Source organism: Pleurodeles waltl, chromosome 7 (assembly GCF_031143425.1).
Source record: "Pleurodeles waltl isolate 20211129_DDA chromosome 7, aPleWal1.hap1.20221129, whole genome shotgun sequence".
NCBI lineage: Eukaryota > Metazoa > Chordata > Amphibia > Caudata > Salamandridae > Pleurodeles > Pleurodeles waltl.
The window spans coordinates 463,519,967-463,539,747 of NC_090446.1; the positions used below are offsets into that span (position 1 = coordinate 463,519,967).

Genomic DNA, 19,781 nt, shown 5'->3' on the forward strand with positions numbered 1-19,781 from the left:
CTTCTGGTGCAGAGAGGAGGCAGACTACCCCCACAGCATGCACAAGCAGGAAAACAGTCGAGAAGGCGGCAGGATCAGCGTTACAGAGTTGCAGTAGTCGTCTTTGCTACTATGTTGCAGGTTTGCAGGCTTCCAGCGCGGTCAGCGGTCGATTCCTTATCAGAAGGTGAAGAGGGAGATGCAGAGGAACTCGGCTGAGCTCATGCATTCGTTATCTAAAGTTTCCCCAGAGAAAGAGACCCTAAATAGCCAGAAAAGAGGGTTTGGCTACCTAGGAGAGAGGAAAGGCTACTAACACCTGAAGGAGCCTATCACAAGGAGTCTCTGACGTCACCTGGTGGCACTGGCCACTCAGAGCAGTCCAGTGTGCCAGCAGCACCTCTGTTTCCAAGATGGCAGAGGTCTGGAGCACACTGGAGGAGCTCTGGACACCTCCCAGGGGAGGTGCAGGTCAGGGGAGTGGTCACTCCCCTTTCCTTTGTCCAGTTTCGCGCCAGAGCAGGGGCTAAGGGGTCCCTGAACCGGTGTAGACTGGCTTATGCAGAATTGGGCACATCTGTGCCCAACAAAGCATTTCCAGAGGCTGGGGGAGGCTACTCCTCCCCTGCCTTCACACCATTTTCCAAAGGGAGAGGGTGTCACACCCTCTCTCAGAGGAAGTTCTTTGTTCTGCCATCCTGGGCCAGGCCTGGCTGGACCCCAGGAGGGCAGCTGCCTGTCTGAGGGGTTGGCAGCAGCAGCAGCTGCAGAGAAACCCCAGGAAGGGCAGTATGGCAGTACCAGGGTCTGTGCTACAGGCCACTGGGATCATGGAATTGTACCAATAATGCCAGGATGGCATAGAGGGGGCAATTCCATGATCATAGACATGTTACATGGCCATATTCGGAGTTACCATGGTGAAGCTACATATAGGTAGTGACCTATATGTAGTGCACGCGTGTAATGGTGTCCCTGCACTCACAAAGTTCAGTGAATTGGCTCTGAACAATGTGGGGGCACCTTGGCTAGTGCCAGGGTGCCCTCACACTAAGTAACTTTGCACCTAACCTTTACCAGGTAAAGGTTAGACATATAGGTGACTTATAAGTTACTTAAGTGCAGTGTAAAATGGCTGTGAAATAACGTGGACGTTATTTCACTCAGGCTGCAGTGGCAGGCCTGTGTAAGATTTGTCAGAGCTCCCTATGGGTGGCAAAAGAAATGCTGCAGCCCATAGGGATCTCCTGGAACCCCAATACCCTGGGTACCTCAGTACCATATACTAGGGAATTATAAGGGTGTTCCAGTAAGCCAATGTAAATTGGTAAAAATGGTCACTAGCCTGTCAGTGACAATTTGGAAAGGAATGAGAGAGCATAACCACTGAGGTTCTGATTAGCAGAGCCTCAGTGAGACAGTTAGTCACTACACAGGTAACACATTCAGGCACACTTATGAGCACTGGGGCCCTGGGTTACCAGGGTCCCAGTGACACATACAACTAAAACAACATATATACAGTGAAAAATGGGGGTAACATGCCGGGCAAGATGGTACTTTCCTACACAGGGTATGGCAAAACGGGGACAATGAGCCTACAATTTCTCCTCTACTACATAATTTGCTAGCGGGCTTGCAACCTCATTATAGCATTTCCCAGTTGTACAGTGCTCTCCTAGGGAGCTCTGTGGATGCTCACATTAAAGCAAGGGCGAGATGGGACCGGGATATCCCAACGCCATTATCACAAACGGCATGGAACATGGCGCTCAACATGATCAATGTGGTGTAGCGTAATCCGCGATTCCACTACACTCAATTTAACTACTTACACCAAACTTATTTATCCCCTCACCGGCTTCAGTGCATGTTCCCTTGCCATACCCATGAATGCCCGAGGTGCGGAGAGCTGGATGCTATATTTTATCATATGTCATGGGACTGCCCACCAGTTCTATGGTCTTGGCACACTATTACCTCCTTGACAGCTGAGCTGGTGGAACATCCACTATCCCCTACGCCTGAATCCTGTTTACTGGGGGTCTGCACAAGGTTGGCAAGGGAAAAGCAGTTGCATAGGTGCATAGATATGGCATTCGTGCTGTGTAAATACCTTTTGGCAATGCAACTAAATGCAGCAAACACACCAGACACGCAACGTTGGCTGAGCGATCTGTTCAGATGGGCAAGAGCGGAAGCACAGGTTCTACACTCACTCCTAGACAGGGGAGTAAAGATAAAAGGAGTGGAAATGTGGGATAAATTTATAACTTCAATTGAGGCCAAAGACGACACCCACCCTCCCTAAACTCACAAGTAAGGACATCAGGCGGGTGGGGCCTACGTATTAGCTACACGGTCCAGGTGGTGATTACACACAGGAGGCATGCGAGGCTAACCAACCGGACCACAGTACCCCAATCGCTGATGACTTACATAACCAGGCACCCTGATGTCAATATAGGCAAACATTACCTCCATTCCAGAATCAGTGGGGAGGCCCGTAGTAAATGACTAGCAAGGATAAGGGTAATCGTCACTTATAACGTGCCTCATTGTTACCCATAACAAAATGAGCAAATATTTGGTACCCTCAGACGCGACCAGCGTTATGAACAACCCAACACAGATTGAATTCAGCAAGTGCAACACATGCAATGGTACACATGGGTCTACCTGTCCCCCATTATGGTCATATGGTTTCATATTAGTATGTTTAACACATGTGAATGGGAGCTCAGCGCAGCCTGGTAATGACAATAATACTGTAACATATATACCTATGTGTCCTTTTCCCCCCGTCAGTGTCTTTTCCTCTTGTCTGTTTCCCTTACTGCAAAGTTCCGCTTAATATGACCTGCAAGTAATGACTCGGTTGTCAATTGAATAAGTTGTTGTATCCTACATAACAAAAATATTTTTTTTTTAACTGGGATACACGGAGCGAGGAAGGGGATATGGAAAGAGGAGGGGAAGGCAGGAATGTGGTGACGGAGAAAGAAGAGAGGGTGGCAGTGGCAGCTCGTGAACAGGGCCATTGGGAGATGCCTTACCTCCTCTGAACCATCCTGTGCAGTGATTTTTATTTAGTTACCACTGTTCATGAAAACACAACTTTGGTGCTGCCATCAGAACTGCCAGTGCACATGTCATCGCTCTCTGTCTCTCCAGACTCCTGATGACAGTGCAAAGGGACTAAAGGACAATCTATCTAAAGAGTACTATTTATAAACAGGACTCTCTGGCCCTCATTAAGACATTGGCGGTAAATGCCACCTACAGCCGCAGCGACGGCCGCCAAAAAAACTTTGCCGCGGCTAACATCCGTCTGCCAAATTATGACCACAGCCAGATTTCTGCCACAAGAAGGGCGGAAATCCGGCTGGGGCCACACTAGCGGATGGTGGTAAGGCGGCGCTGCTACCACCAGCAGCGCCCCGCCAGTAGACCGCCGCCAGCTGCATTATGACAAATAATACGGTCTGCTGGTGGTCTGATGGCGCCCTGTCCATTCTCCTGCCGGAAGACCCCCTGGATTCAGGTAAGTTGGGGGTAGGGGTGTTGTGTGTGTGTGTGTGTGGGGTTGTGTGTATTTATGTGTGAGTGTGTGCGTGAATGCGAATGTGTGTGTGTAGTGTTTGCATGTGTGTGTATGCATGTGCGAGAATGCTTGTATGAATGGAAATGTGAATGCGTGTCTGCGTGTCAGAGTGAATATGTGTACGGATGTGTGCGAGAATGTATGGATGCATGCGTGAATGAATGCGTGCATGCCTGTGTGAGTGAGTGTGTGTCTGCGTGGTGCGTGTCTGCACGCACCACGCATACACATGGGGGGTGGGAGATCGGAAGCGGGAAGCGTGGTTGGAGGAGGGGTGGAGGACATCTGGGGAGCGTGTGGGGGGTGAGCATCCTACCTTTGGCAGGGAGGGAATTCCCTGTCTCTGGTAGGGCCTGCCACCATTGTTTTTGTGGCGTTGCGAACGTTATGAAAACCATGGCGGTAGGCAGGGTCATGATGCCGCCAGTGGTACAATAGCGGCAGCAGGCTGGAGATTCTTTTCTCTGGCCTAGAGGCTGCTACCGCCATGGCGGTCAGTATCGTAAATTGGCGGGTTGGCTTCATGTACCGCCAGGCTGTTGCTGGTACTACTGCCACATTATCACCGACCACCAGGGTCATAATGACACCTTCGGTGTTTTGATTGTGCATGTCTGAGAGGCATAATTGAATTACAGTCCCCTCACACGGGCACAATCCATTCAATTTAGTAGACATACTGCCGAAGCCTGAGGGAGCACACTATGCCTACTAAAATGGGGCTGGTGAGGTGCACATCAGAGCATCCATGTGCCTAAGTCGAATCAACAAATATTAGCAGGGGTGGGATATACAGTCCTGTACCAACTTCTAATAGGGATGTGCTTCCAGCCATGGCAGAAGCTGGTAGTGGGCTTGAGGTGGTTTTCCCCTCATTAATCTTGGCCCTGCTTCTCTGTCTGCTTCCTCTTCTCCAACACAGGAATCTTTTGTTGCGGTCTCCTTCATCTAGCAATGATTCACGTCCTATTGCTGCCACAAAAGAGTCACCCTCAGAGGGAACAAGATAAGTAAAAGAAAACCAAGTGTTGTGCGTTTGAGTTAGTGATAGTGTGACTGAGTCAGTGTATTTGTCTGATTGTGAATCAGTCAGTGTCTGAGTGAGTGGTTAAAAGTGAGCACAGGCCATATGAATGAAGGAGCAAAAGTGAGGGAGCGAGAGTGAGAAGCTGACATAGTGTGAGGAAGTGTGAGTGAGGTAAGAGGAGGGATTTACAGTCAATGAGTGTGTGTATAGATGAGTGAGATTGAGAACCAGTTAATACGAGTAAACGGTGGAGTGTGAGTGAGTTAGAATGAGTAATACTGATTGAGGGAATGTGTGTAAAGGATGTGAGTGAGTTTGGAAGAGGGAGTAAGGGGATTGAGTGTTTATAAGTGAGTGTATGTGTTAGTTTTATGAGTCTGCCGCAGGTCATGTGATGCTTGAGGTCATTATTTGCCTATGGGGGACTCATAGCAACATTGTGACACTGGCTTATTGCCGGTAAAGCGAGGACACATGTGCCAAAATGCAGTCCTTGGCATACTGAAGGTGATTCTTGGCATATGACCTGCCCATGACACAATGTAGAACCTGACATACTGGAGTTATACAGGGCACCAATTGTAAAATGCTGATGCTCGAATATTGGCAGTATTGTCCTTAAGTAGGGGAACCATGGCAAGTGTTGAGGAGTAATGTAGTGAGGAGTGAACCATGACAAAAATGGTGGTCCTGACATACTGGAGGTATATTTTGACATAACGAGCACACATGGCAGAAGTCAGCACTTGTGGCAAAATTCTGGTCCAGTAATATTTACATGATTCTTTGCATAATGAGGTCTCTGTGTCTCTATGTATGGCACCCATGACAAAATGCTGGGAATAGCACAATCGAGCTACTTCATAACATGTGTGAGAGGGGGAATCATGGCAAAATATGAAAATAGGGGTCAACTCATGCTAAGCCTTGCACTACATTTGCACACCATGAAAGTACTGGAGTGTTTCATAAGTGGGAGTTCTCAAACAGTTCTCATTTGCAGAAAATGAAGTTTTCTTCTATTTTCTTACATGCAAATATGCACACTGGGAAACATATGAAAACATTGTTCCCACAAGTAGGGAACTGCTATTTAAAACAGCTGCCTGTTTGTGGGAGCAATGCAGACTTCCACCGGATGTTTGGAGCTGGCTAGGAACACGGGGCCCTGAGGCTCCCCCAGAGGTCCTGTCACTCTCTCTCTCTCTTCCATCCCATAAAGGGATAGAATAGTGAGAGAGATTGTTATTGGAATGGCCTCTCCCTACAATGACTTCAAAGAGTCAGATTAGCAAGATGTTTGATAAAACTTTTATACTTACGTTTGGATGCAGAGCAGAACAGAGTCACTTCTGGCTGAATGGTCAGGGTCTTGTGCTGTCACTCAGTAAGCTGAAAGTTCAAATCCTAGTATTGCTTGACACTGTGTCTGTTTATGTTCTAGTGTTTGCACTGTTAAACATCCATAGTGATGGAACATTGAAGTATTTGTCCCCTCATAATCTATGGGTTGAATGTCATAGCTGAGTCTGGACAATGCAGAGTAAGGAGTCACCTCTGGCCCAGTGGTTAAGGCTTCAAACACGCACACTAAAGGTAAAGGTTTCTTGTCTAGGTGAGTCTGTGGTCATTTCCTGATTTAGTTTCTTTTAAATTATAAATATTTAAGTTACATACTAAAGGTGATCTCATTCTTTTTAACTGACAAAAACATTTTTCTTTTCAATTTGTCCAGAAATATCTGATTCTAAGTATGTAATTAATCAAAGCTTAAATCGCCCTCTCTCTCAAGCTCTCACATTTTTTCTCTCTCTCAGGGTTGGGTGGTCAGTGGGGGTTGGCCAGAAGGACTGGCTGCAGGCCAGGCCCTGCAGGAAACCCTACCACACTCTGCCAAAGGCCATGCGTGGCGCAAGTTTGGGTGGTTATAGGGGGTTGGTCACAGGGCCAGGCCGCAGGCCATGTGTGGTGGTGGTTGGATTCATTTACAGTAATGCAAATTACCATAAGTTAAAAAAACATAGAAATTCACTGAAAGCAATAGGTTTACAGGGATGTTATAGTTAGGACATAGAACTTAAAAAAACATAGAAATTCATTAAAAAAAACAAAGGTCACAGGGATATTATAGTTACGCTCACATTTTAAATGTACAAAACTATAGAATTTCACCTGTATAGTTATCTCAAGTAACAGTAACTTGCGCCCTTGCCATGCACTGCTAAATACCGCACAAATTACGGCACTCATTACATTTTTGATAATATCATTGATAATATCAATGTAATATTCACAGTAAAATCTTTGAAGAAATAACTGTTTATGGCGGGGGTGAGTTATAGTTACCTTAGAATACGAGTTTGTGTGTAAACAGTGAACCTAACTATAATGTTCCAGTGAATTTTTTTAAAGTAAAGTAATACTTGATTAGCATACGTTAATCCAACCACCACTGCTACAGCCAGGCTCTGCGGCCAAACCCCCCACATGTACCCGACCCCACGCTGCGTGTATGGCCTAGGTTTTGGTGTATGAGTGGTTGTATGTTTTTTCATTGTGCTTTCGATCTGTGGATCCATCACAAAGTTACACTGTAGGCTGCACCACAGAGGATCTGAGGATCTTTGCGTTACATTTTTGGGCAATGAAAGATCTCTCAGAGACCCCTCCACTTGTCCAATGGGGTCAGGATACCTGTATCCTGACCATTTATGCCATTTTTTCATCCCATCCCTCCCAGTCAAGAAATAAAATGTCAACCACAACTTTTCTCTCAGGTTGTGACCAGCCAATCAGGGCCTTATTTTTGCTCCGAATCCGCAAAGGATCTGCGCACCCGGATAGATCTAAATCTTTTTTCCTTTAATAAGTCTGAAACTACTGAACAGATTTACAACATATAACAAAAAGAGAACTTTCTAGGCCAAAATCTAGCTTTCTGCAATTTTGGTGTAATTTCGTCCAGAGGTTTGAGCTGTATTCGTGTTCAAAATCCCTATGTGAAATTGCACCGCGAAAATGACTTTAAAGAGAGCTGCTGATGTGAATGACCAACAAGTTTTGAAAATGTCATGAAGATTTGTCAATCAGCACCAAAGTTATAGGCAAAATAAAAAAATGCTCAAAAAGTGCCCTCTATAATCTTGTTGTGCATAAAAAAAATTGGGGTCACACATCAAGCAGGGGCTGAGAAAAAAGGAGGGGGGTCATGCTCTTTTACTTAGAATCTTTAGACACACCTGCAGCCCAAACTGCTGGACAGAATTACACCAAATCTGAAAGAAAGGTATCTTTTGGTCCAGAAAGACTCCTTTTTGTTGTTTGGTGTAACTCCGTTCAATAGTTTTTGAGATATTGAAGGAAACTGAAATTTGTATATCTGGGTAATGCCTAAGCACAGAACACATGGTGAGATCTGATTGGCTGTCAGCACTTCACCCAGAAAGTGACAGCAGCCATCTTTGGACCAATATAGATGATGGCACCACAATGAAAAGCATTGTATTGAATCGTAGGTTTTGAGGGTCACATAACAGAGAACGCATAAAGGATGATAACAAATTTTAGTTACACTATAAATCATTTGTTGAAGGTACCATACTCATTTTTCAAATTATGGTGTGTTCTAAGGTGATTTTACCCTGCTGGGATATCATGAATCATGTTTGACAGATATGTGTTTTCATAGGATTTTCTCATAGAGATTATGTAAGATGCTGCGAAAGCTAAAATGAGAGCATATTTTCTGTAAATTCACACTATCTTTCTCAGCCATATGAAAATTAAGTCTGACATTCTCAGTAAAACATGAACTTCCAACAGGAGCAGTCTGTCGGTTGATTCCCTTGTGTTCTACTGCCGTCTCCCAGAGTGTTCTAAACAGCGCTAACAGTCTTACTTATGACAAAACTGTGACACCCCTGAATCCATCTTTATTTAATCAAACTGATAAAACTTAAAAAAAATATTTAGAAAGGAACAAACTGATGGGGGTACGTTTTGTCATAGAAATTATGGTTAGTGCTGTAGAAGGAAAAGATTATGACACATTTTAGGTGAGTTATCAAATACTTTCCTCTTCTATTTTATTAAAACATTCTGACATGTAGACTGAAACATGCAGACAACACCAGCAGCAGACTAGTGATCAGCAGCTTATCTACAAAGTTCTAATGTGCAATTATAGTGCTAACATATTGAATTTATGCCAAAAGTGTGACACATCTTGATGGAATCGAAGTAAAAAACTGAAAGCATTTTCTACGGATGATACAGCAGCTGTAAATGAGGAGATTAGGGAGCTTTGTAAGAAAGAAGTGTCCCAAGATGACCACCGGATACAAAAAAGAGCCCAAATGTAGCACGCATATCTCTCAACTCTAGCCCAAGTATAGCCAAATGACAGAAGTGTGCATAACACTTAGGGGCATATTTACAAGACCCTTTCGCCTCCTTGTGCCGCCATACATATTTCTTTTTACGCTAAGGAGGGGTTAAGGAGGTCCCCACCGTGCGTCATATTTACAAACTGCTGCAATGCATGCATTGCGCCATTTTGTAACCCCTTGCGCCAAATTGTACCTGCACCAGATGTAATGTACGCTAGAGGGCCGTTCCCACACATGGAGGCCCAAAAAATGGCACAGTGAAATTTGCCAGGTTTCACTGCACCTCTTTTTTGGTCATTTTTAATCCTTGCTCAGGGAAGGCATTAAACTGATGCTCCCATAATAACCTATGGGCCTGTCTGTGCTTTGCTGGGCTAGCACCATAATTAATGGAGCAAAGCCAGCAATGAACCACAATAGCATCACAAACTATGATGTTATTGTGCTAACATGCGCCATGGTGCACCATAAAGTAAATACAGCGCTAGAATGGTGATATTAGGGAGGCACAGGAGAAAGCAAGAAAAGTGGCGCCTCAAAGCTGATGCTCCACTTTCTTGTAAATATTTTAAATTTCTTATTTTCTTTGCAGTTTTATGTATTGCAGCCTTGTGCCGATGGTACTTTAGTGCTTTACATGAGTATCCGTTACATTACACAATAACACATTTATTTTGGTTTTAGGCATGGGGAGATTAAGTGATCTGACCAGAATCACAGGATCTCAAGCTGACACTGAAACTCAAACCTGGTTCCCCAGTTGCAAAGTCTGCAGCTTTGGCATTAACGCCATATCCTCTCCCCTAAATGATCAAGTGATCATCTGGATAAAAAAACCATAAAGATAGCAAATTATTTAAAAGTGCTTTGTCGCCATTTTGAAACTCGGACTCATTTTAGTTTTTTAGAAAACTAACCATGCTTTCTATGAAAATAAGACCCTCTCATTTTCATAATTTCTAAAAGAAAAGCTGTAGGTATTACAGTTTTGATTACATCAAGATGACGTCAGGAGTGCCACACATTTGTAGTAACTATAGAATGTTAATAACCTAGTTGTTCATGAGAATACTGTGGGGAGGCAGAGGTCAGAGGCCCGAACTTGGATAATTGAGGGCAGCGAGGAGGGTGCAGAGGGAACAAGTTGACCACAATGGGCAGGCAAGAGAGGCTGTGGCAATATAACAGACCATTGAGGGCAGAAGGAAAAGACAGTAGCAGTACAACCATACTTGCCAACGGACTAGTATGACCAGATGTCCTGGATTTCCCTGGACAGTCCCAGTTTTCAGGGTACTGTCCTGGTGTCCTGATACTTATGTTACTTTTGAATAAATGTCCTGGTTTTTGTGAGAAAAGTTAATTCATCCTGCAAAGTAGAATTGAATGTCTTTAATTCCTTTCCACAAGCGCTGCTAAAGTTGACATTATTTAAGTAATGTATCTGTTCCTTCCTGGCAGCACAGCCTGCTCCCAGCAAAAAGACACAGTGGGCAAATTGTGCAGGTCCTGCCATTGCTAACGTTAAGTTAACTTAGTCTTGTAAATGTTTGTGTGTGTGCACATATATGTAATGTAAATGTGTGTGTGTATGCACACGTTTACAAGATGTACAGCGTAGTGCACACAAACATATATTGACAAAAGGTACACAAAAAACTGGACAGGCCAGATATAGAAGTAAGGCTAAAGGCTTTAGTCCTACTTTTATGTCTGACCTCTCCTGGTTTTTGCTTCACAAAATCTGGTCACCACACAATAGACCTGATTCAGGCAGAATGTTTTCCAGCCCAAATGCCTTTAGTTTATCTGTCTCCTGCTTAAGATGTCCTCTTTTTCAATGTCGGTCAATAGGGAGAATCAATTTCCCAGGTCATTTTTTTTTTAAATCTCCTCTTACCAAGTTCAAAATGTTGGCATGTATGGTACATTGAATCATGGAGCGCAGGTGGAATGAGGTAGGGACATGAACTTGGATAACAGAGGGCAGGAGGGAGATGGGCAGGGGCACCAAACTGGCCTTACAGGCGGGAGCAAGGGGTTGCAGCAGCACAATACACCATACAGGGCAACTGGGATGGCAGTGCAACACAATAGACCATGGAATACAATAAAGAGGGGATAGGGCCATGCACATGGACAACAGAGAGCAGAGTGTAAAGAGCTGACCATACAGGACAGACAGGAGTGACAGTTGCAACATAAAGGATGATGAAGGGCAGGAGGGAGAGGGCAGGTGCATGACAATGGAATGAGATAAATGAGACTGTAATGGTATACATGCAAACAACAGAGGGAAGGTGGGAGGGGGTCAACAGCAGCAGGATGACCATACAGGACAGGTGGGAGGGGCTGTAGCAGCACAGAAGACCATGCATGGCAAGTGGGAGGGGTAGTGGCAGCACAATGGCCATGGTGGGCTAGAGGGAGCGGGCAGAGGCATGCACAAAAGACCATGGAGGAAAGAAGAGTGGGGTAGGGGCTGGACATAGGCAAGAGAGGACAGGGGAAGGGGTTTCACAGCAGACCATGCTGGGCAAGTAGGAGGAACGGTTGCAGCAAAACAGAGCATGGATAGCAGAAGGGAGTGGCAGCAAAATGGACCATAGAGGACATGAGGGAGTGACTGGGGGCATGGAACTTTGACAGGAGGGTAGAGGTGGCAGGGACAGGTGGCAGACATCTGCCCAAGCTGGACAGGTGGGAGGGCCAGAGTCAGCTCAACAGAGCACTCAGAGTAGATAGTAGGAGCAGTGACAGGTCTATGGAACATGGTAGGCAAAAAGAAGGGAGCAGGGGCATGCACACAGACATCAGAAGGCAGGGGTAGGAGGGTAGGAGCAATAAGCTAACCACAGAGGATAAGCAGGAAGGCAATGATGGGGCATAGAATTGGGCAACAAAGGGCAGGAGGAGTGGGCAGGGACATCAAGCTAAATTGAGGGCAGTAGCAGCACACCAGGCAGGGCACGAGGCAGATGACTGGTGCATGCGCTCGGACAACAGAGGGTAGAGAGGAGGTGGATGGGGCAGCAAGCTAACTGTTCAGGGCAGGCAGGAAAGGGCAGTGGCAGAACAATGGCCACATAGGGTTGTAATGAGGAAGCAGGGGCGTGAACTTGGACAATGAATGGTAAGGAGGAGTGGGGGCAGGAGCAGCAAACTTGTTTGGGGCAGCATGATGCTAGGCCAGGCCATTCATCCAATCTCCCTCCCCACCGTGCATTGCATAGGGCATCTTACTTAACATTAAAAAGCCCTAGAAATTCATTGAAAAAAACAAAGGTTACAGAGGCTTTATTGTTAGAAAATAGAATGAAAAACCCTAAACATTCACTAAAAAAACAAAGGTTACAGGGATGTTATAGTTAGGTTCAGATTTTACACGTACAAAACCATAGAAATTCAGCTGTTATAGTTAGAGCTATTTCGAGTAAGTATAACTCATGCCCTAAGGTACTATAACTTGCTCCTTCGCCATGCACTGCTAATTACCCCAGATACTACATCACTCATGACATCTTCTATGACATCATTGATAATATCACTATAACTTTTGCCGTAAAATTATTGATGAGAAAACTGTGCATGACAGGGGCGCGATACCTCAGCCCCACCACTCAGTGACCTGACTTAGTGAAGTGTACACACTGGAAAAGACAATTGGACTGGATTATATGTATAAACTCACACACCATAAGCAGTTCAAATTCTGCAAGCTTAAAGAAAAGACTGTCTACACTGACGGTTCCCTTGCCTTTAATTCAGTCCTGAATTTGTTTCTATGTCAAAAAGCAAGCATCCAGTCTTCTGCATCCCTCATCCAGACAACCCAGTAATCTTTGGCAACTTGCACTCTCACAAAACTCTACAGAGATCCGCAGTCATTATCCTCTTAGATATGCCACCAGCACTGAAGTGCGTAGTGCACGGTTTGCCACGGCCTACATACTGGGCTCCCTCTAAATAGAAGCAGCACCTCAGATCACCCCTACCAAACAGTGAAGCCCTGAATCCAAGGTCCCAATCTTTTGCGTCACACACCAAGCACCACACTCAAAATACCACAAGCCTCTTTGGCTGACCCATCCACACACCCTCACAGCCATGATGCTTTGTTATTTGCTGGCCACCCTCCCAAGCGCCTCTTGGGGCCACGGTAACATTTTGCACATTGAGCAGCAAGGCCAATCATTCATACATACACTGATGCAGCAGCTGTCCCCATGGATACTGAGAGGCGCCCAGCCTAAAAGCTTGCACTATCCTTCAGCGGTGCAAGTTCATCTCCAAAAATGGACCCTAATCCGGAATGGAATATGCAAACGCCATAGGAAGTACAGACTAGGGTAAATAGCTTTATTGTATAACAATGAATGAATCCAGATCCCTCAGGAGTGATGTTTCCCACCAGCTTGCGCTAATGTAATCCTCCACCCCTTGTCTTAGGTCGATCCTATTACAAAGTGCATGCACTGTCTGTTGCGAGACATATTGTGGGCTTTCCAAGAACATACAGGAGCTTAAAGCTTACCCATTGCATTGCATGCCTTGGGTTGGCTTTATTTTTACTCTCATTTTCCTGCTTCTTATTTGATGGCTTTTCGTCAATCTTGAATGTGTCCTTTACATGGAACATAGCCTCTTTATAATGTATTTGATAGCCTGGTTTCAATTCACACTTTAGGGTAACTACTCGTTTAGGGTCAGGCGCGCAAGCACTCTGGTCCCTGTTGTAATCTTTCTGTGGGCTTTTAACCACGCCCATGTCATGCTGATCAGTTTCGTTGGTTCATGGCTTGCCTTTTAAAATTCGCTTGGTTTCATTTGTGAAAGGCATGCATACAACATTTTCCGGTGTTTAGCCCTCCTCGACAGCACTGGTAAACTACTGAAAACATAGATGTAGGAAAGTACCATCTTGCCTGGCATGTTACCCCCATTTTCACTGTATGTATGTTTGTTTTTGCCTATGTGTCACTGGGATCCTGCAAGCAGGACCCCAGTGCTCATAATGTATGCCCTGTATGTGTTCCCTGTGTGGTGCCTAACTTTATCACTGAGGCTATGCTAACCAGAACCTCAGTGTTTATGCTCTCTCTGCTTTTAAAAATTGTCACTTCAGGCTAGTAACTCATTTTACCAAGTCTTATTGGCACACTGGAACACCCTTATAATTCCCTTGTATATGGTACCTAGGTACCCAGGGTATTGGGGTTCCAGGAGATCCCTATGGGCTGCAGCATTTCTTTTGCCACCCATAGGGAGCTCAGACAATCCTTACACAGGACTGCCATTGCAGCCTGAGTGAATTAACGTCCATGTTATTTCACAGCCATTTTCACTGCACATAAGTAACTTATAAGTCACCTATATGTCTAACCCTCACTTGGTGAAGGTTAGGTGCCAAGTTACTTAGTGTGTGGGCACCCTGGCACTAGCCAAGGGGCCCCCAAATTGTTCAGGGCAAATTCCCCGGACTTTGTGAGTGCGGGGACACCATTACACACGTGCACTACATATAGGTCACTACCTATATGTAGCGTCACAATGGTAACTCCGAACATGGCCATGTAACATGTCTAGGATCATGGAATTGTCACCCCAATACCATTCTGGTATTGGGGGGAAAATTCCATGCATCCCGGGTCTCTAGCACAGAACCCGGGTACTGCCAAACTACCTTTCCGGGGTCTCCACTGCAGCTACTGCTGCTGCCAACCCCTCAGACAGGTTTCTGCCCCCCTGGGGCCTGGGCAGCCTGGTCCCAGGAAGGCAGAACAAAGGATTTCCTCTGAGAGAGGGTGTTACACCCTCTCCCTTTGGAAATAGGTGGGAGGGGCTGGGGAGGAGTAGCCTCCCCCAGCCTCTGGAAATGCTTTGATGGGCACAGATGGTGCCCATCTCTGCATAAGCCAGTCTACACCAGTTCAGGGATCCCCCAGCCCTGCTCTGGTGCAAACCGGGACAAAGGAAAGGGGAGTGACCACTCCCCTGACCAGCACCTCCCAGGGGAGGTGCCCAGAGCTCCTCCAGTGTGTCCCAGACCTCTGCCATCTTGGAAGCAGAGGTGTGAGGGCACAATGGACAGCTCTGAGTGGCCAGTGCCAGCAGGTGATGTCAGAGACCCCCTCTGATAGGTGCTAACCTTTCTCAGTAGCCAATCCTCCTTTTGGGGCTATTTAGGGTCTCTCCTCTGGGCTATTCCTCAGATAACGAATGCAAGAGCTCAGCAGAGTTCTTCTGCATTTCCCTCTTCGACTTCTGCCAAGGATTGACCGCTGACTGCTCCAGGACGCCTGCAAAATCGCAACAAAGTATCAAGAAGACTACCAGCAACATTGTAGCGCCTCATCCTACTGGCTTTATTGACTGTTTCCTGGTGGTGCATGCTCTGAGGGCTGTCTGCCTTCACCCTGCACTTGTAAGCCAAGATGAAATCTCCCGTGGGTCGACGTAATCTTCCCCCTGCCAAAGCAGGCACCAAACCTCTGCATCACTGGTCATCTGGGTCCCTTCTCATCCTGACAAGCGTGGTCCCTGGAACACAGGAGCTGGGTTCAAGTGTCTCCCACAGTCCAGTGGCCCTTCTGTCCAAATTTGGTGGAGGTAAGTCCTTGCCTCCCCACGCCAGACAGTAATCCTGTGTACTGCGTGACCTGCAGCTGCTCTGGCTTCTGTGCACTTTTTCAAGGATTCCTTTTGCACAGCCTAGCCTGGGTCCCCAGCACTCCGTCCTGCATTGCCCAACTCTCTGAGTTGGACTCCGACGTTGTGGGACCCTCCTTTGAGACTCTGAGTCGACTGCTGTTCTCAGATTTTCTAAGTGCCTGTTCCGGTACTTCTGTGGGTGCTGCCTGCTTCTGCGGGGGCTCTCTGAGTTGCTGAGCGCCTTCTCTGTCTCCTCCTCCAAGGGGTGACCTCCTGGTCCTTCCTGGTTCCCAGCAGCACTCAAAATCCTCAACCGCAACTCTTGCAGCTAGCAAGGCTTGTTTGCGGTATTTCTGCTTGCATCCTCCAGGACTCCGTGGAACATCTTCTGACCAAAGGAGAAGTTCCTGGCACCTTCCGTTGTTGCTGAATCTTTGACTTCTTCCACCCGGAGGCAGCCCTTTTGCACCTTCATCTGGGATTTAGTGGGCTCCTGCCACCCCTGGACACTTGTGTGACTCTTGGACTTGGTCCCCTTCCTTTACAGGTCCTCAGGTCCAGGAATCCGTCTTCAGTGTTTTGCTTGTGGTTGTGGTTCTTGCAGAATCCCCTATCTCGACTATACTGTCTTTCTGGGGTAGTAGGGTAACTTTACTCCTACTTTTCAGGGTCTTGGGGTGGGGTATCTTGGACACCCTTACTGTTTTCTCACAGTTCCAGTGACCCTCTACAACCTCCCATAGGCCTGGGGTCCATTCGTGATTCGCATTCCACTTTTGGAGTATATGGTTTGTGTTGCCCCTAGGCCTATGTCTACCTATTGCATCCTATTTTGATTCTACATTGCTTGCACTACTTTTCTTACTTTTACTTACCTGTTTTGGGTTTGTGTACATATAATTTGTGCATATTACTTACCTCCTAAGTGAGGGTATCCTCTGAGATACTTTTGGCATATTGTCACTAAAATAAAGTACCTTTATTTTGAGTAACTCTGAGTATTGTGTTTTTCTGTGATATCGTGCTTTATGATATAAGTGGTATAGTAGGAGCTTTGCATGTCTCCTAGTTCAGCCTAAGCTGCTTTGCCATAGCTACCGCTATCAGCCTAAGCTGCTAGAAACACCTCTATTCTACTAATAAGGGATAACTGGACCTGGCACAAGGTGTAAGTACCACAAGGTACCCACTATAAGCCAGGCCAGCCTCCTACAATAGGAGGCTCCATGTTTTCCGCATGCTTCAGAACTACTTTTTCTTTTTATTTCCTAGGCAGCACAATCTCGCTGGGCAGTAGACGATTGCTTTGCCTGACATCGACCCTGTTACATAGATAATTGCATAATTGCCGATATGTTTGAGTGCGAGTGAACTTCTGTTTTTTTTTGTGTGTTCCTTCACGCTCGTGGCGTGGCGCTTTGAATCGGTTTGCTTATGTAAAACTATATTACTTTTAATTTTCAGTTTATGTAGCAAGAAAAGTCCGGTTAGGACTTTGCAATGCTAATAGCTCTAAGTCGAACATATGCGAGACCCATTGCATTGCAAATGCATGTTCCTTTTATGCAAGCTCTCCATGATAGTGAATGTGTTTTCCATCGCTCTCCCTCATTTGATTCTCCTTCCCTCAATTTCATTCGCACATTCCTTCTTTACCCTAAGCCTGCCCTTGGTGCTACCTCGCTCCAACAGTACCCTTCTCTCTCGCCCACTGCTTCTCCTTTCCACCTCATACTCCCCCATTGCTTGCTCATCTGCATGCATCTCCCCTGACTACTCTACATTGCTCTCTTGCCAGTTCTCCTCTTTTTCTCACCTTTTTCTCCCCTTCTCCACCCCTCCTCCATGCTGCATCCTACCGCCTCCTTCAACCACCACACCGCTGCCATGGTACTTTCACCCATCCCACTCTATGGCTTCCCCCTACCCAATTGCTTCCCCACATACTGGCCCTCTATGTAACTCACCCCGTGCTGAAATTAACATAAATACATTGCTTGCCACATTTTCTACGAGTGTGCATGCATGTTGCGCTCGCCTACAAAATGACACGACCACAGCACCATAGCAGCTATTGTAAACCATTTTGTCCACTCTAGACATGCTGCACAGCATCGCAGATGCTATACAGTTTAGCTAACAACCATAAGCAAATAGGCCCCAAAGGTAAAAAGTATTGGCCTTGCCAGTGCTTGTTCATAGGGCAATAGGCTCACAATCTTTGGGTCTGATTAATGAAAAGTTTGTGTCACCTTTGCATCATTTTTTGAAGCAAAAGTGGCGCAAACTTACGAAATACAATTATATTTTGTCAATTTGCACCGCTTTTAGGCGGTGCAAACTTTCATAAATCAGGCCCTTGGTTAGCACACTCTGGTGTCCCTTTCATGATCAATAAAATCAACTATCCCCCCTTCTTTTAGTGCTCTAAGGGCCAGATGTAGGTAGCATTTTGCATGGTGCTAACTGCGAAAATCGAAGTTTGCGCCATGCAAAATGCGCATCGCGATGCTCATTCACATTTTGCGAGTCGGTACCGACTCGCAAAATGTGAATGCAACTCGCAAATAAGAAGGGGTGTCCCTTTCCTATTTGCGACTCGCACCGCAATGCTAAATTGCTTTGTGACTGCGAACGTGGTCGCAATCAATTCGCAGTTACCACCAGTGTCACACTGGTGGTAACCCATTTGCAAAAGGGAAGGGGTCCCCATGGGACCCCTTCCCCTTTGTGAATGTTACCAAAACATTTTTTTCAGAGCAGGCAGTGGTCCAATGGACCACCGCCTACTCTGAAAAAACTAAACCAAATGGTTTCGTTATTTTTTTTCTCTTGCAACTCGTTTTCCTATAAGGAAAACAGGCTGCAATACAAAAAAAAACTGCTTTATTTAAAAAGCAGTCACAGACATGGAGGTCTGCTGTCTCCAGCAGGACACCATCCCTGTGAGTGCAGGGAATTGCTATGGGGTCGCAAAATGCGACCCATCTCATTAATATTAATGAGGTGGGTCTTTGCCAAATTTGCGATTCGGAAATTGCGAGTCGCACCAACTCGCAATTTCCAAATCGCAAATTCAGACATTGCTACATCTGGCCCTAAGTGACTTCATTTCTTCCTATGGATCTGCAAGGCCCATTGTGAAAGCAAGGGCGGGTGGAAACAGACTCCAGTGGCTAAGCAGGGTAAAGTCCACCATGCCTCAGAATGGGGCATGCACTAATGGACTTGAGGGGCTAATGACAGCATTGGCAGCATTAAAATGCCATTACGAGCTGCCAAGTACTTTTTCACAGAAGTGAATAAGAGTGAGGATCGCATTCAACTTCTGGGGCTAGCTGCAGGAAATAATCTCTCGCTACTGTGAATATCTTCTGCAAGCGATCAAACTGCTTCCAGCCGAGGGATTGCTCTGTACTTTATGGTGCGCGTGCTCAATTACACCAAAATACAATAATTCGGGGTAACCAATGGACGCTTCTGTTAGTGGTGTGTCACAAAATGATGAGGCCCCCTGTGAATATGATGAGGGCCTGCGGGTTTCTCATTTCTCACAGATATTTATTGGGCTTGGACTGAGTGGACTCCCCTTGCTTCTGCACGTCCCCTGTCAACTTTACTTTAAATGAAAATATGTTAAGGTTTGGTTAAATTTGCGTAGGAAAACATTTCCATAAAGAAAGGGTGAATCAGAAAGCATGGGGAGAGAGACAAGTAAACATGTGTTAAGGTACACATTGGTCCTCATTATGACCCTGGCAGTCTACTGCCGACGGGCTGGCAGTTAAGACCGCCACATTATGAATGTGGTGGGTTGGCCTATGCCAACCCACCACATCCCCCCTCACACCGTCAGGGCGGTTGGATCCGCCGAGCCAGAGATGAGCATCTCAGACCGATGAAGACCACCGGCGGTATTATGAGCTGCCTTTCCAGCAGGGTTTCTGTGGCGGTAGCACAGCCACAAAAACCCTGGGTGAAAGGCTACTGGTGACAGGGAATTTCTTCCCTGTCTCCAGCAGACGACTATCCCCACCCCCAGTAAGCACAATACCCCCACCCCTCTTCATACCAGGCCCCCCACCCCCCTTTCAGGTACTGCGACCCCCCTCCCTCCACCCCCTCTTCAGGT

General features: G+C 46.2%; 1 protein-coding gene across 1 annotated transcript in view; it reads right to left on the minus strand.

Annotated features, from left to right (window-relative positions):
• The window catches only part of LOC138304194 (sulfotransferase 1 family member D1-like), a 180,114-nt gene that overhangs the window by 145,138 nt on the left and 15,195 nt on the right, over positions 1–19,781 (minus strand). The gene's annotated exons all lie outside the window — the stretch shown is intronic.